The sequence below is a fragment of the Rutidosis leptorrhynchoides genome, chromosome 3, assembly GCF_046630445.1.
Source record: "Rutidosis leptorrhynchoides isolate AG116_Rl617_1_P2 chromosome 3, CSIRO_AGI_Rlap_v1, whole genome shotgun sequence".
Lineage (NCBI taxonomy): Eukaryota > Viridiplantae > Streptophyta > Magnoliopsida > Asterales > Asteraceae > Rutidosis > Rutidosis leptorrhynchoides.
In genome coordinates, this window is record NC_092335.1 from 51,358,893 (window position 1) to 51,375,719 (window position 16,827).

Here is a 16,827-nt window from a genome sequence, read left to right on the forward strand (position 1 = left end):
CGACGAATTACTCTGTGTTTCTACTTTTTGGTCAAAATAAAAAATCGAATCAATTACCAAAATGATTTAATGCAATGTTGTTAGAATTCCTTTACTCAAACTACCTGCCAAAGCTCAGCTTCCAATTCATCAAACTGAAATCGAATTTTGAAGTCAAAGTTGGGTTTTCAAAAGTCAAAATATTTGTTCATCGAGAAATTCAAAATTCATTTTAATGTTTCAAGTTAAATTGAGGATTTCAGAAGTTTATAGGATAGATTTAGAACATATTTCGTGTTGTGGTTACAACCTATAGGTTTTTAGAATTCAAAATTTGTGATTTAAGTTTTTTTTTTTGCGATAACAGCAACTGCTGTTGCAGTTTTATATATAAAAAAAAATTTTGATTCAAAATAATAAATGGATGTACCTGTTTCCATTTTATTGCTCAAACTCAAAATTGTATTCGTTATTTGGATTATTGGTTGGTTCCCTGGTCGAGTGAGTTTATGAAGAAGAAGATGAGAAATAGATATAGTTTATATTTTTTTGTTTTGAGTATAAATCAGAAAAATCGCGGATGGAGCCATGGTTTAGGGTGTTGCACGTGAGCGTGAGGTCGCGAGTTCGAGCCTGGCCTCTGCCATTTTTTTTTGGGAGAAAGCCTTTTTTTAAGTTTTTCAAAGGTAGTTTTCTTTTTAATTATTTTTATTATTATTATTATTATTATTGATAGTATTATTATTGTTATTCAAATTGTTATTACTATTATTATTAGAATAAGTATTCTTATTAAGATTATTGTTATTGTTAATATATTATCATTAATTAGTATTATTGTCATCCTTATCATTAATATTAAAAGAATTATTATACAATTATTGAAATCTCTAGTAAAACTATCATTTTTATCATTTTACTAAAAAATAACATTATTATTAATATTATTATTAATTTCATTATAATTATAATTATTATAATCATTAGTAGAAAACTTATGATTTGATTATTGTTATAATTATTGTTATTATTACAATCACTATTGTTATTAATATTGTCATTATAATCAAATACAACTTTTATTACTATGATCAATATTATTCTACCAAATAAATATTATGTATATAAGAATATATTTATAAGTAATATTACATATATGTATGTATTAGTCATAGCAACAATTTTTATATAAATATTCATATATAACAAATTAGGTATATTCTATAATACTAATCAGATATATACATTAATATAACTATATAAATATTAATAATTTTGAATATATATACAAAGTAAATATATATATAATTTAAGATATAATATATAAACTTGTTAATTGTTATTATGTGTTTTAATATATATAAAACTGATATAGGTTCGTGAATCCGAGGCCAACCCTGCATTGTTCAATTTCGTCGTATGAATATTTTTACTACAAAATATTGTAGAGTGAGTTTCATTTGCCTTTTTACCCTTTATATTTTTGGGCTGAGAATAAATGCGCAATTTTTATAAATGTTTTACGAAATAGACACAAGTAATCGAAACTACATTATAAGGTTGAATGATCGAAGCCGAATATGCCCCTTTTAGCTTGGTAGCCTAAGAATTAGGGAACAGACCCCCTAATTGACGTGAATCCTAAAGATAGATCTATCGGGCTCAACAAGCCCCATTCTGGAATTTGGAATGCTTTAGTACTTCGATATTATCATGTCCGATGGGTGTCCCGGAATGATGGGGATATTCTATATGCATCTTGTTAAGGTCGGTTACCAGGTGTTCAATCCATATGAATGAATTTTAAACACTTGTGAGTGTATGATTATTGAATGAGATCTTGTGGTCTATTAAAATGATGAAAAAGATTGTTTATGATAAACTAATGAACTCACCAACCTTTTGGTTGACACTTTTAAGCATGTTTATTCTCATGTATGAAAGAAATCTTCCGCTGTGCATTAGCTCATTTTAAAGATATTACTTGGAGTCATTCATGGCATATTTCAAAAGATGTTGCATTCGAGTTGTTGAGTTCAACAAGATTATTATTAAGTCATTGGTAGTTGATATAATATGAAATGGTATACATGCCTGTTAACTTTCGATGTAATGAAAGTTTGTCTTTTAAAAAAATGAATGCCATGTTTGTAAAATGTATCATTTAGAGGTCAAATACCTCACAATGTAATCATATGTTATTGCATTCGTCCTTATGGATTAGGACGGGTCGTCTCATGTGGTATCAGAGCTGTGGTCTTAGCGAACCAGGTCTTACATTAGTGTGTCTAACTGATAGTTTTTAGGATGCATTAGTGAGTCTGGACTTCGACCGTGTCTGCATGTCAAAAGTTTTGCTTATCATGTTTGTCGAAAATTACCTGCTTATCATTCTTAAGTCTATACACGTTTTCCTGCATTTATTGCATAAATAGTGTACAGACAAAATTCATATCTTAGCGTATCTGCTAATATCTTAGCGTATCTGTTACTGTAAACCTTACCTGACATATTTCGTAAATTCCTCCGTAATCTACGAAATCTTTTGTTCTATATATATAGATATTCTATGTAAGTAGAATACCATCCGATAGCCAAAAATCATTTCATATCAAAAAATCCTTTATTCAATCGTACGAAATGGAATTCGTCATTAGTTCAAGTCCCTCGGATTTCGAAATGGAATCCCATTCAAGCTTCGAAAGCAGTGTGACCGGAATGGATTAACCAATTAGCCATCATCTATTCTGGATGAATTGGGGATGGGTTCGTAGCCTCCTCAATCATTGGAGACAAGAAGAAGGTGATCCCTTCCATCCACCGCATTGCCCTCTTGGCGATGAACCTGAAGCACTTACCGGCGAACCAATCCGAAACACCATTTTCTCTCTCATTTCCAGAGTATCTCGTCACGATTATATACTACATCAAATTCTAGATTTTATTTATCCGCTCGTCCGAACCGAAAATCACCCCGGTGTAATAGAAGAAGTCAACGAACTTCGCGCTCGGGTAGTGACTTTGGAGAATATGGTTCAAAGGTTACAAACACCAGTAGCAGCATCAGCAACATAAAAAGTACCACCATCAGCAACACCAACAGTACGTCACCACCAACAACAACAACATCCGCATTCCACACCACAACATCACAATCTGTACCTCAAGTATCAACGTCATACGCCCTGTAAATATCAAGAAATACCAACAACAACAAACGATGAAGTATTAATTTATAACTTCATTAAAGAGGTATCTTTACGGTGATTATGTAATCTCCAAAGTCTTAGAGATTATTTAATTCTGACCGTAAAGCAGATGAATAAATGGAGACGGTAGAGTAGAAACTTTGATCGAAAATGGTGCACGATTTACAAGCTAGACTTGTTTTACCAACAGCATCAACAGTACCGTTAGCATTACCGGCACAGTCAGTGCCTTCAGCATCGTTAGAATCAACAGCACTTGTAACATCACAAACTCCGTCAGTTCAAGAATCACTGTGGACATCATTACAAATCAACAACAAATATATTGTATCAATGAGTTATGAAGTATTAACTTATTTCCACCGAAAAGATTTATATGTATATCTTATATATAAATCTTTAAACCATAATAAATCTTTCCGTACTAAGCTATTATGTGTGAATCTTAACTACTCAGTTAATTCATATTACTAATATGCAATAATGTACGTCCTTCGTCCGCAACTTAACCGTCGTTAACTACAATCTCTGTTTTAAATTCAACGAATTCTTTCTCATAATAAATCAAATGTATTATTCAAATATATGTTTGATTTTACACTTTCATCATCGATGTACTCGAAACTTTTTAGATGATATCATTCGTATCTTGAGAAGTTCACAAAAACTAACATCATGCTCCAACAAATAACAAAGTATTGATTCAAAATTTCAATATCATTGAAGAAATACTTATGTGATTTCTAAAGTTTTAGAGATTATTCAATTCTAGTTTCAACCGTAAATCAAATGAGTCTAATTTAATATTAACTCATTAAATCTATGTTACATCTGAAGAAAATATACACATATATATTTTCATGAAGACTGTAATAAAATTCTTTTGTACAAAATATTAATTGTGAATTTTTTTTTAACGGGTATGTAATACCCGAGAGATATATATAAATTCACAATTAATATGTTACATTCTTCAAATCTGATTAAGCAATCATCAACTATACTTCCTACTTTTCACAACAATATACATTTTTCTTTCATAGAAATCAAAACAACCATACTCATTCAAATTCAATTACATATTCTGAGTTTGAAATCACAAAAATTTAATTCGAGATAAAACCAGTATCGTCACTCTGAGATTCCTGCATCTTTCAAGCTATACTTTGATTTCCAAACTATGTTAGAACAGTATGTGTATATTAATGATTACAAGCTATGTTCAAACCCTCCGAAATTCCTGAAGACACTTCAAATAATGAACAATTGAGATAATGATCCAACCACATATTACCCACGGTTATGTACCTGAAAAACTCTCGAAACCAAAGTCATAGTTTAACACGTATCCGTGTCAGAACCTTTGACATTTATTAGCAAAAATAACTTTTCAATCCCTCTTCAAAGTAGACAGTTTTGTCACAGCTCCAGCAAATCAACTTCAATTATTCATTCGAATAAGCATTACTATGATGATTACCTATTCATCATTGTTACCGAGGAACCATTTATATTCCACCACATTAGCAATAAACTTATCGGCAACCGTAATGATCTAGGATTTTTTCAAAAAATCATTATATTTATCAAAACTCCAACATTTACTCATCTGCATCTTGTAACGAGGATTTCCATACTAATCATCAGGAATTAGCAATCAGTATTTTGAAAGTTCGCAGCATGTCTACGTCAACAGTTATATGTGTACATATAACGTCTATCTTCTGGACTTACATACTTTAAATGTGAAGTTTCTGAAAAATAACCTGAACTGCAAACTAGTTCTTGAAATGCTGATGAAGTAGCAAAAACTGTAAACGACCTTAACAGTAAAAAGTTTGATGATAAAGAATAGTGTGTTGGTAAAGCTCAGAAAAAGGGAAGATTTGGAACTGGAAAACGGATTGAGCAAAGTATGAAGGAGGCTGTGGACAAATCACAAAGACTGAACCTACCTTCAAAGAATCCAAATGATTCAGTATCTACTGAAGTCATTAACGAATACCTTGCTCCTAACTCTAAACCCCTGCAGACAATATCCTTCATCATCCTCTGATATTAGAAATTCTAAGATATCATCGTATCTTTCATTATAAATATCCTCCATATTTCTGAAGATATTTTCATAATTATTCTTATCTGAAATCATTTACCTCTTCACGCAATCTGTGATACATCATAAAAGAAACTATTTTAGTTTCTAAATTCTGAAACCGTCGAGTTTAAATTATGAATGTTTTGAAGTAGTGTTGGGAACTGAAGCATGAGTTAGTATAATATAATGACACTTGATCAACATGATTATATTACAGTATTTCATGCTGAGTTTCTAATGGAACGTGATGATTCACAGAACATACCGTCATCATGTACCATTTACACGACTCTTACATTCTACCTAAACTCCAACATATTAAGAACATATCTTCTTGATAGTTCTATTTTTCCGGATATTCTGGTAATTTGACAAATCAAGATCGTGCCATTACAATTTCCTTCTTAGAACATTAACTATGTTCATCCAAAACTTCATACCTACGAATTCTGGACCATTATCCGCTTGATTTAAGGCCGGGAAGAGAAAACGAAAGCATGAAGCTCCGAAATATAATGGAGAATATAAAGCCCGATAACAATCCCGAAATTACAAACCGTGTATATCAATGCGTATAGCTATATAAAGACACGGGAGAATGAAAAACACTATAATCCCAAGGTAATGGTAGAAGAAAGTAACTTCCTCTGGTGGAAGATGAAAAAGAAGAATGACAGATACGAAAGTTAGGAGTATATCAAGAATCAGTACTGGATGGAGCATATTGACGAATACTTTAAAAATATGAATTAGGGGAGAAAGAATGGAAGATGTGAAATGTGGAAATAAGGAAACAAAGGGGGTGGATTTATAGTGAAATATCCGACAGAGCAATCAAAACAGATTATTGCATTTAATAAAAAAAAAGATCCTGATTTCCTTAATCGCCAAAGAACCAAATCTTATTACGAAGATTTTCTTTAAATCCCATGAATTCTGGAAATCAATCATAACTACGTCATTGGTTAAAACGAATATACATTTACTTATTTCACTTTCTTGCGATAGCTTCACTTATACTCTTCAAATTGTTTTATCTATATTACTCAATGATGATAAAACTCTATTTATCAGCTCATACTCGTCATGAAAACATTTTTATAGCTAGCCATGATAACCTCGATCAAATTTCGGGATGAAATTTCTTTAACATGTAGGTACTGTGATGACCCGGAAATTTCTGACCAAATTTAAACTTTAATCTATATATGTTCCCGACACGATAAGCAAAGTCTGCAGTGTTGAGTCTCAAAATTTTTGAAATTATATTCATGTAATCAATTACCCTTTGACTGTGCTCAATGATTCACAAACATTTATGCATACATAGATATGTATATATAATATATACTTATTAATTGAAAATGTTAACAAGGTATTAGATATATAATACTTTAAATGAACATATTTGTTTCAATACATTTATCGACGGAAGTAAAGATAATACCAAATGATTGAATTATCAGATACATTGTGTTATATGGGTCTCTGTTGTGAGGTCCACTATGATTTAAGAAATCTGTTCTTTTTAACAACATTCGAAAAATGGTAAAGTAATCTACAAGTGAGGACAATGTGTCAATTAACGGTAACTAGGTAGAAGTTAGTGGAGATTCCTGTTTGGTTCCAATACATGCTTTACAACAAATTACTCGTGACTTTTAATAAGGTAACTATTTAACTTTCATATTATTTAATGTAAAGGTGAAGTTATGAAATGTAGAAAACTTAGAAGATGAATATCGACAAATTAAGTAAATAGACATTTTATAAAATCTCATGCACTTAACTATCCATTGGACTTTATCCAACGATTAACAAAATTTGTGTGTAGATAAATATGTAAATGTATACATATATATTTATATATATATATATATATATATATATATATACATATATACATATATATATATATATATATATATACATATATATATATATATATATATATATATAATATATAATAATTATATCATATTTTATATGATAACATTTATTGAATAATTAATATTTATACGTTTTAATATATTACAATATACATCTAATCAATAATTATATATAGATATGAAATTTGATACATTTAATTTGTTATAATATTATTATTGTTATTATTATTAATATCATTATAATGAGTAGTAAACATTATGATGAAGATTATTAGTAGCATTATTTATTACCATTATCATTAAAACCATTACTATTATTATAAATATTATTAGGTAACAATATAATCTATTATTAGTAGTATTAATAATATTATTATTATTATTATCATATTTATGAGTTATTATTAATTATTATTAAAAAAATTATCTTCGTGGTTATTATTAATATCATCATGAATTATTATTGATATCTTGTCAATAATAATAATAATAATAATATTATTATTATTATTATTATTATTATTATTAATACAATTAATAATAATCAGTATTATTATTAGGTATTATCATTAAGGATTATTATTTTATTATATATTAGCATTATAATTATCATTATAAAAACAATACAATTTATTAATATTAACATTTATAATATCATTATAAACTTTGTTATAACTATTAGTATCATTATTCTAAATATTAGTATTATTATGATAATTATTAATAACAGAATTATTATTATGTTATTGTTATTAATAATATCTCTGTATTATTGCTATTTATTATTAATAGAATTTTTATTATTATTTATTAATATTAATAAGTTAAAAATTTTGTACGATTTGGTTATCTCTCATTTTCTACTTTTAATTTTTTTGTTTCTTCTGATTGGAAGTGTCGACTGCAATAATGCTATAACATTCGTCTCTGCGTTCACAATTGAAGAACAATTTTTTTTATTTAAAAACCCGATGAATTACTCTGTGTTTCTACTTTTTGGTCAAAATTAAAAGTCGAATCAATTACCAAAATCCTTTAATGCAATGTTGTTAGAATTCCTTTACTCAAACTACCTGCCAAAGCTCAGCTTCCAATTCATCAAACTGAAATCGAATTTTGAAGTCAAAGTTGGGTTTTTAAAAGTCAAAATATTTGTTCATCGAGAAATTCAAAATTCGTTTTAATGTTTCAAGTTAAATTGAGGATTTCAGAAGTTTATAGGATAGATTTAGAACATATTTCGTGTTGTGGTTACAACCTATAGGTTTTTAGAATTCAAAATTTGTGATTTAAGTTTTTTTTTTTTTTTTACGATAACAGCACTACTGTTGCAGTGTTATATAAAAAAAATAATTTGATTCAAAACAATAAATGGACGAATCTGTTTCCATTTTATTGCTCAAACTCAAAATTGTATTCGTTATTTGGATTATTGGTTGGTTCCCTGGTCGAGTGAGTTTATGAAGAAGAAGATGAGAAATGGATATAGTTTATATTTTTTTGTTTTGAGTATAAATCAGAAAAATCGCGGATGGAGCCATGGTTTAGGGTGTTGCAAGTAAGCGTGAGGTCTCGAGTTCGAGCCTGGCCTCTGCCATTTTTTTGGGAGAAAGCCTTTTTTTTAAGTTTTTCAAAGGTAGTTTTCTTTTTAATTATTTTTCTTATTATTATTATTATTTTTCTTATTATTATTATTATTATTATTATTATTATTATTATTATTATTATTATTATTATTATTATTATTATTATTATTATTATTATTGTTATTATTATTATTGTTATTCAAATTGTTATTACTATTATTATTAGAATAAGTATTCTTATTAAGATTATTGTTATTGTTAATATATTATCATTAATTAGTATTATTGTCATCCTTATCATTAATATTAAAAGAATTATTATACAATTATTGAAATCTCTAGTAAAACTATCATTTTTATCATTTTACTAAAAAATAACATTATTATTAATATTATTATTAATTTCATTACAATTATTATTATTATAATCATTAGTAGAAAACTTATGATTTGATTATTGTTATAATTATTGTTATTATTACTATCACTATTATTATTAATATTGTCATTATAATCAAATACAACTTTTATTACTATGATCAATATTATTCTACCAAATAAATATTATGTATATAAGAATATATTTATAAGTAATATTACATATAAGTATGTATTAGTCATAGCAACAATTTTTATATAAATATTCATATATAACAAATTAGGTATATTCTATAATACTAATCAGATATATACATTAATATAACTATATAAATATTAATAATTTTGAATATATATACAAAGTAAATATATATATAATTTAAGATATAATATATAAACTTGTTAATTGTTATTATGTATTTTAATATATATAAAACTGATATAGGTTCGTGAATCCGAGGCCAACCCTGCATTGTTCAATTTCGTCATATGAATATTTTTACTACAAAATATTGTAGAGTGAGTTTCATTTGCCTTTTTACCCTTTATGTTTTTGGGCTGAGAATAAATGCGCAATTTTTATAAATGTTTTACGAAATAGACACAAGTAATCGAAACTACATTATATGGTTGAATGATCGAAACCGAATATGCCCCTTTTAGCTTGGTAGCCTAAGAATTAGGGAACAGACCCCCTAATTGACGCGAATCCTAAAGATAGATCTATCGGGCCCAACAAGCCCCATTCTGGAATTTGGAATGCTTTAGTACTTCAATATTATCATGTCCGATGGGTGTCCCGGAATGATGGGGTATTCTATATGCATCTTGTTAAGGTCGGTTACCAGGTGTTCAATCCATATGAATGAATTTTAAACACTTGCGAGTGTATGATTATTGAATGAAATCTTGTGGTCTATTAAAATGATGAAAAAGATTGTTTATGATAAACTAATGAACTCACCAACCTTTTGGTTGACACTTTTAAGCATGTTTATTCTCAGGTATGAAAGAAATCTTCTGCTGTGCATTAGCTCATTTTAAAGATATTACTTGGAGTCATTCATGGCATATTTCAAAAGACGTTGCATTCGAGTCGTTGAGTTCAACAAGATTATTATTAAGTCATTGGTAGTTGATATAATATGAAATGGTATACATGCCTGTTAACTTTCGATGTAATGAAAGTTTGTCTTTTAAAAAAACGAATGCCATGTTTGTAAAATGTATCATTTAGAGGTCAAATACCTCGCAATGTAATCATATTGTATTCGTCCTTATGGATTAGGACGGGTCGTCTCAATGTGAGAGAGAATTGATACTGCACACTATATTTATTGGCAAAACCTTATGGATAGCATCTTGGATAAAAAATAAAAAAAAAATAGAGTGGCTTCAATGGTTATCTAACCCCCTTAATTGTTGTTTATAATTTTAAGTTTTTTACGCTTGTAATATTCTTAGTTGCTATCTTTGCAATCAAGTCGAGTATTTGATTCATAAACGTTACAGCACCCAATTCTTAAAATGTAAGGGGCATAACTTCGAGTTGTAATGGGTTGGGCTCCATGCCTAGCCCCTCTTTCGTGTTAACTAGCCCGGTTCGTCCCGCACGATGCGGCGGGAGCTTTCGGTCTGCATATTTATATTTAACGTAGCGTTGTGTATGTACAGAAGGGGAAACGACTCATGTGTTAATACCCGTTTTAGATATAGGTGCGCGTACCATTTTTGAAAAATTATCCGTTTCGATCGTAGTTAGTCTCGTTTTATTCAAAAAATTATTTCATGTTTGATGGTGGTAGCAGTGAAAATTAACTCGCGTCGAGTAGGAAGATAAGACCCGTTTTAGATTAGGTGCGCGTTGTAGAGACCCGTCCTAATCCATCCGGACGAAGTCCATATCGATTATAAACGATTCACAATAGTTGATTTCATCGCGAGGTATTTGACCTCTATATGATACATTTTACAAACATTGCATTCGTTTTTTTAAAAGACAAACTTTCTTTTCATCGAAAGTTGACATAATGCATACCATTTCATAATACATTCAACTATATTCGACTTAATAATAATCTTGAAGAACTCGACGACTCAAATGCAATGTCTTTTGAAATATGTCATGAATGACTCCAAGTAACATCTCTAAATGAGCAAATGCACAGCGGAAGATTTCTTTCATACCTGAGAATAAACTTGCTTTAAAGTGTCAACCAAAAGGTTGGTGAGTTCATTAATTTATCATAAATAATCATTTCCATCATTTTAATAGACCACAAGATTTCTATTTCTCATAAATATACGTCTCATGCATAGAGACAAAAATAATCATTCATATGGATTGAACACCTGGTAACCGACATTAACAAGATGCATATAAGAATATCCCCTATCATTCCGGGAAATCCTTCGAACATGATATAAAACAACATCGAAGTACTAAAGCATCCGGTACTTTGGATGGGGTTCATCGGGCCCATAGATCTATCTTTAGGATTCGCGTCAATTAGTAGATCGGTTTACTAATTCTTAGGTTACCAAGCAAAAGGGGCATATTCGGCTTCGATCATTCAACCATATAATGTAGTTTCGATTACTTGTGTCTATTTCGTAAAACATTTATAAAAATTGCGCATGTATTCTCAGCCCAAAAATATAAAGGGTAAAAAGGCAAATGAAACTCACGCATATAAATATTGTAAAACAGTTAATAAAGCATTTGCATGTATTCTCAGTCCAAAAACGTAAAGAGTAAAAAGGGCAAATGAAACTCACCTAATGTAGTTTTTAGTAAAAATACATATGACTATTGAACAATGCAGGGTTGGCCTCGGATTCACGAACCTAGATCATTCATATATATATATTAAAACATATAATCGTAATCGAACAAATTTATATATATATTATTATTGATGATATAATTTTTACATTAATAAATTATATGTTATATATATTTATTTTGTATATAAGTTTTAAAATGATTAAAATCTATATAGTTATATTAATGTTTCCATATTTATATATATATTTGTTTAGTGTTATAATTAAAAATCAATAGTTTGTTATATGTAAGTATTTATATAAATAATATTAATAGGTTTTATATATATAGTTATGTAAAATATTAATATAATTAGAATATATGTAATAAGTATATTTTATGCACAGTATATTTATTTGTTTAAAAAAATAGTTTTGATAATAATAATGATTTAATAATAATAATAATAATAAAACTAATATTTATCTTAATAACTAAAATGATAATAATACTACTAATAATAATACTAATACTTAGTTATGACTATCTATTTTATAACTTAAATTCATAATCGATTTCATAATTGTACTTGTATTCAATTAATTATAACCATTTTCGATAATTTATCATATCGCTTTTGTTATAAATTTCGTAACATGAATGTTGTTAACAAGTTCATAATCACATTAATGATGATAACTACGATAATAATACTACTAATAATAATACTAATGTTAGTCATGATAATATTAAAATTTTAATTGATAATACTAGTAATAATAATAATAATATCATACTTTACATTAATAATAACAATGATCCTATAATTAATAATAATAACAACTAACATAATGATAGTAAATAATAATAATAATAATAATAATAATAATAATAATAATAATAATAATAATAATAATAATAATAATAATAATAATATTAATAATAATAATAATAATAATAAAAAGATGAGACTACCTTAAGAAAATCGGCTAAAAAGAATACAGCCCCTCCAGGGACTCGAACCCCCGACCGCTCGTAACCCGCTAACACTCATGACCATCGAACCATCACTGCTTTTTCTGTTCTATAACTTTTCTAAATAAATATAACCCGAATCTATTTCTGTGTTCATCTTCTTCCCAAATAAAAAAAAATCAATCCAAGTTCAAACCATTTTCGACCAGAGAACGATTCCAACACAAACACTCATTTAAACTTATTTAGATTCTGTAAACAATTGTTGATAATTGATTGAATTTAAAAAAAAAAGATATATGAATCGAAAGAACTTGTTGTTCTTCACGGTAAAAAAAAGAAAATTGATTTTGGTTTCTGGCATGTTACAGACAAAAATTATAACATGAAATGTGTTTTAATTCGCTCCTAAAAACTTCCTCAAACATTAATTGAATCAGAAACATAAACATGACTTCGAATTTCTTCAAGAACACAAAAGTTTGACTTTTTACTTTTAAGCTTTGACTCCACAATTCCTAATCAGTTTGAGGAATTAGGAGCTGAAATCTTGCAGATAGATCACTTGAATGATTCTTAACACCTCTGTAATTATAGATTTTGGCTAAAGAACTGAATTTGAATTTTCAGTTTAAAGAATGGCGAACAGAGTCTGTTTCATATTTTTTTTTTACTGGCTAATTTCGCAGATAAATGGTAATGAGGAAAAGTATACTGATTGGTTTCTCATTATCATGACCTGGTCGATTGTTTTAAGTCAATTGAAGATGTCGACATATAATAGAAAGGACAGACATGATTCTCAAAACAAACAGAAGAAAATAAAGGAAATAAATCAGATTGTGATGGCTACAGATCTTGTTTATTTGATATCGTAATTTATTTTTGATTTATTTAACAAATGTAAATATGTTAATATTAATAATAATACCTTTAATATTATCAAGAATAATAAAAATACTAATAATAACAAGGATAAAATAGTTACAATAATGATAATTATGTTAATAATATTATTAATAATTCTAATAATTATAATATGATACTAATACTAATTATTAATAATAATAGTTTGTGTTATAATAATAACAATAATATTAATGATCATTTTTCATAATAATAAAATACTTGTATCAATATTAGTACTAACAATGATACAGTAGTACTTAATGATATTACTTAATAATAATGACTAAAATGATAATAATAATAATAATAATACTATTTATAATACTAGTAACAACATTAATTATAATTGATGACACTAATAATATAACAAATTTAATATATCAATTTATTTTTAGATACTAATATTAATAATACTGATATTTATTTTAGTAATAGTGAAAGCGATAATAATAATATTAATATGATAACTTGTAATTAAATATATCAATATTACAATTTATAATTATGTAATATTTAATGATTGTATAATATATATTATAATCACGTATGTTGTATATTCATTTTTATATATCACACTATACATGTAACCATCAATTAAGTATAGAATTCATATATATAATTCATATGTTTTCAAATTATTATGTCTATGATTATATTTTTATTTATCAGGTTTTTTTACATCGTATATTATATTCTGATTACTATTTATATATATATATATATATATATATATATATATATATATATAATATCCATATACATATTTATTTACAAGTAATTGTTCGTGAATCGTCGAGAATAGTCAAAGGGTAATTGAATAGATGGTCATAGTTCCAAAATTAGAGAGACTTATCATTACAGACTTTGCTTATCGTATCGAAATTAAATAAGATTCAAGTTTAAATTTGGTCGAAAATTCCCGGGTCATCACACGCGTGCTGTTTTTGAAAAATTGTCCGTTTCAAACTTACCTAGTCTCGTTTTGTTCAAAAAAATATTTCAAATTTAATTGTGGTAGCGGTGAAAATTAACTCGCGTCGGATAGGTAGATAAGGCCCGTTGAAGTTAATGGTGAGTTTTGTTTTTTGAATTAAATAAAAAGTAAAGTTATGTTTTATACCCTTGAAAAATTGTATTTGCTGAAATCTTGAGGGGGCAGGGTGTAAATTCTGGTGGGAAATGTATTTGCTGAAATCTTGAGGGGGCAGGGTGTAAATTCTGGTGGGAAATTAAGGATTGGAACGACACTTTTTTATTTCACGACACCAATTTATATCCCTGAAAAATTGTATTTGTTGAAATCTTGAGGGGAGCAGAGTGTAAATTCTGGTGGGAAATCAAGGATTGGAACGACACTTTTTTTTCTCCTGCAACGACACCAACTCACATGTCTTATATATATATATATATATATATATATATATATATATATATATATATATATATATATATATATATATATATATATATATATATATATATAGAGAGAGAGAGATTTAATCAAGAGTGAAGCACTTTTTTGGGGAGAAGTGTGTGGAAGTAATTTTTTTTGTTTTTTGAAAAAACTTTGTTCACGAACATTATAGATTAGATGAAAATATGAACATTTAAAAAAGACATTTTGTGATGAATGTCATTATTTTGGCGAGAAAACGCTCAAAGAAAAAAATAAAAACATTCAATGCATTGAATGTTTTGCTGCTGAGTTTTTTTTAAGGGGTTAGAAATTAGGGTTTAGAAATTAGGGTTTAGAAATTAGTGGGTTATAAATTAGGGTTTAGCTATTAGGGTTTAAAATTAGGATTTTGGGTTTAGAAATTAGGGTTTAGGGTTTATAAATTAGGGTCTAGATTGAATATTTTAACACGAACGGTTTAGAGTTTAGGGTTTAGGGTTTTGGGTTGAGGGTTTACGGAGTAAACCCGAAAACCCTAAACCCTAAACCATAAACCCTAAACTCTAAATCGGGCTAAATTCGAAAAAAAAACACTTCACACAAGATGAAAACAATACGATGCAAATAAACTCAGCAGCAAAACATTCAATGCATTGAATGTTTTTATTTTTTTCTTCGAGCGTTTTCCCGCCAAAATAATGACATTCGTCACAAAGTGTCTTTTTTAAATGTTCATATTTTCATCTAATCTATAATATTCGTGAACAAAGTTTTTCAAAAAACGAAAAAAAACTTCCACACACTTCCCCCCAAAAAAGTGCTTCACTCTTGATTAAATCTCTCTCTATACATGTAATACATATATATTATAATCACGTATGTTGTATATTCATTTTTATATATCACACTATACATGTAACCATCAATTAAGTATAGAATTCATATATATAATTCATATGTTTTCAAATTATTATGTCTATGATTATATTTTTATTTATCAGGTTTTATTACATCGTATATTATATTCTGATTACTATTTTTATATATATATATATATATATATATATATATATATATATATATATATTTATATATTTATATATATATATATAATATCCATATACATATTTATTTACAAGTAATTGTTCGTGAATCGTCGAGAATAGTCAAAGGGTAATTGAATAGATGGTCAAAATGTCTTTTTTAAATGTTCATATTTTCATCTAATCTATAATATTCGTGAACAAAGTTTTTTCAAAAAACGAAAAAAAAAACTTCCACACACTTCCCCCCAAAAAAGTGCTTCACTCTTGATTAAATCTCTCTCTATACATGTAATACATATATATTATAATCACGTATGTTGTATATTCATTTTTATATATCACACTATCATAAACAGATGAATGGTTAATTTAACTATTCATCTGGTTTTTTTAGCATTGATTAATTTTATCATTCATCGTAAACAAGATGAATGATAAATTAATCCGATGAATGGTTAATTTTACCATTCATCATCGATTTTTACCATTCATTATCGATGTTTACCATTCATCATCGATTTTTGAACGATTTTGTTAAAAAACTTTTTAAAATTTTTTCGTTTTCTTCTATTTGCATATTAAAGGATCGTTTTTTTAT